Source organism: Glandiceps talaboti, chromosome 7, assembly GCF_964340395.1.
Source record: "Glandiceps talaboti chromosome 7, keGlaTala1.1, whole genome shotgun sequence".
Classification (NCBI taxonomy): Eukaryota; Metazoa; Hemichordata; class Enteropneusta; family Spengelidae; genus Glandiceps; species Glandiceps talaboti.
In genome coordinates, this window is record NC_135555.1 from 21,739,726 (window position 1) to 21,743,040 (window position 3,315).

The window sequence follows — 3,315 nt, forward strand, 5'->3', positions numbered from 1 at the left end:
AATGGATATTTTAAAATTTACTTTACAGCATAATATAAGAAATAGTAACTGCTGTAAGCTACGCTGTTTGAGCTTTTAAAGTTTCAAGCACACTGTGTTTCCATGGAAATGCAATAATTTATTGAAAAATAAGTGATAAAGTTTTACTACAAGTCACAAATCATATGGTTAAGTACGGCAGAATCTTTTTTGCCATTATAACCTCACGATGTCTGTCTTCAAATCACAGTGTTTCTTACCTTGTCATGTCAATAAGACTTTGTTGACATGGAGTGTCAGTGTAGAAATCATATCTAAGTATACAAATTTAAATGCTTTCTAGTTGCTCTAGTGACAACTGGAACATTTTAAAAAACTGTTTTGTTAGCTATATTGATTTACTGGTAATATTGTACACCCTAAACAATATTGAATCATCTGTGGGTAATGTGTATTTGTGCTGCTGTAGGAATAATATGGTACAGAAAATCCCATCAAATTGATTTTTGGGTCTGCACCTAAACTCACCATCCCAATGCGATAACTTTCAATCTCTTGCTGTACAACGTGTTGATAACACTGACTCCCTAATTATTATGTACAATGTCTAATTATTGGTATTTTAGCAAATTGTCAGTGAATGTCTTGATGGTTTGCCTGATTGACAAAATCATATCTCAGTTACAGCTAGTGCAGCTTTAAAAGTTATAATTTGAATTTTAAATTAATCACTTGAAGTGAAAATATCCATATGAACCAAGGTTATGTACAGTGTAATATTTCAAACATATAATGACTGTAACTGTACAACTAAGAGGGAAATGTGGGAAAATATCGGTAACTTTCATGTGCTGAACATCTGTTCAAACAAACAAGTTTGTGAAATACAGAAAGCCAGAGAATATTAGAAAGGTAACAGTGGCACTGAGCCCTCTTTTGTAATTTCTGTGATCTCCCTCAACAAGGTAACAGGGTACTAAGCCCTCTTGAAATTTCAGGTGTCCTCCATGGAAAAGATAACAGGGGTATTAAAATTGAACCATCTTTTAATGTCTATGTTTTCCTTAGAAAAAATAACAGGAGTGCTGAGCCCTCTTATAATTTCAGGTGTCCTCCTTGGAAAAGGTAACAGGAATGCTAAGTTCTCTTGTAACTTCTCTGTTCTCTGTGAACAAGAATCTACTGTGCATTGTCTTGAGGAAGGAGACACCCACCACTTGGTCTCCAACCAGTAAATGTTGAAGTGGTCACAGGTAGTTAAATTGTTATGGAAGTAAGTCCTTGAAAGAACACTTCAGGATTTCAGTTGTCAGAAAATAGTTACAATGGAGTGAGAGTTTACAATATGAAATATATGATTGCAGTTTCTATACAAGGATGTGATATTTGGTGAAACAGGAGTCGACTATCAAGTTGCCTGAAATCCATGCAGATGGGGTTTCCATGATGGGGAAAAACAAAATTCATAACACCTAATCTGTTTTAATTAATGTATTTAATAGAGGAGATACATAAAATGTCTTAAGTTAAAAAAAAGTAAATTTCTCTTAGATTTTATTTCACAGAGACATACAATAAATACAGGAATAATAAAATACTAGCAAACATCAGTATTCCAAAGCAGATCATAGTTTGGCAGTGTACACCAACCAATTTATGTCAGTTTCAAGTTGTAAGAAAGAGGAGTGACTTGTCCAAGGAATCTGAAAGCCATTAGGAGGAGTTGTTAGTGGTACTCAATACTGTATGGTGCCATAGTCTAGACATTCACACTGTTTAATTTTGATTATTATGTCCTTTCTACAAGTATAACTTTGAATTTAATATCTTACATTTAATGAAGCATCCACCAGAAAATGTGTGCAAATTGCTACTTGGTTTTAATCTACTTGCTGTATCAGATTATGTCACAAATATCATCCTGTGATTTGACTTTAAAAAAAGAGGGGGGGTGGGGGAGGGGGGGTGGGTGGAGTGGAGCAGTGCATCGTACAGGACCAGCGAATCACATGTAGTGATAGATTTCATGGTGGACTTAGAGCTATCTAAGTGGGGTTGAGCTGTTGCTATGGGGTTGCGAGCTGTTGCTATGGGGTGAGCTGTTGCTATGGGGTTGAGCTGTTGATATGGGCTTCAGCTGTTGTTGTGAAGTTGAGCTGTTGCTATGTTAAATTGTAATATATGTTAGATTTGAATATAAAATAGGCAAACGAGGGCACTGACAAGTGACAATATCTAAATTTCTGAATATGATTTGGATCAAAATATATTGTTATCATTATACAAATCTACACTTCTGATAATGTCATCTCTTTGGGCTTGATACAACAAGATTTGCAAAAGTTGTATTATCGGTAAGACTTCTTGGAGAATGAAAGGTTTATTGACCTGACTCTCGTCATAAATATATAATGAACAATTATAATATCGTCATTTAGAAGTAAAGACGACATCAAATATGAGTCGACATTTTTATGATTGTACATTTTGTCCATTACTTCTAAATGAAGTGTGTTAATTTTAATGATTACCAGAAACTATTCAAATCATTATTTGATAATATTTGATGACAGACGGTATGGTTGTAACTTGTAATGTAGGACAGTAGTGTAGTTGTTTTATGATGTTTTCTATGGTTTGGGGCTTTAGGTGTGTCACTCACATACTACCATATGTCGTTGAGTTGTGAATCATTCAATTTTGCCATTCAATTTCTTCTATTTTGAAAAGGAAAATTCACACAATTCAAAAAGATTATCTCCTAGTATATATATTGAATTATTGAATATGAAATTCACAAATGTAATTAATTAATTTGATGTTGAAAAAAAATTTACATTTTAATTTTCATAATGTCTTTCTGTTTAAATGATTGCACACTGATCAGAAACAATTACATTGACAGTTAGATATTATATTCCTAATTATTTTGTTTTCATTCAGCCAAGGAAAATATGTGCGACCTTGTAGTGACAGAACCCTTAGATGATGACTATATTTTCAGCGAACTTAAATTAATGATGGAGCATAATTTTTATGGGGAGGTTAAACCATCAAATATTGGTACCAAATAATAGTGTACCAAGAGGGATACAATATATAAATTGAAATGTCTCTAGCTAACTACTCAAATTTTACATATCAATTAAAAAAAAAAGATAATTTTCGAAATTTTAATTGATAGTGTGTTAATACCATTATATATGAGTGTATAAGTGTAACTTACTAAAAATTGATAGAATAATAACAGTTTTCAGTGTTTTCAATCATATTTTGAACACTACAGAGCACCGAATATAATCACATGATGTTGTGAATGGCCATGGTATAAATTCT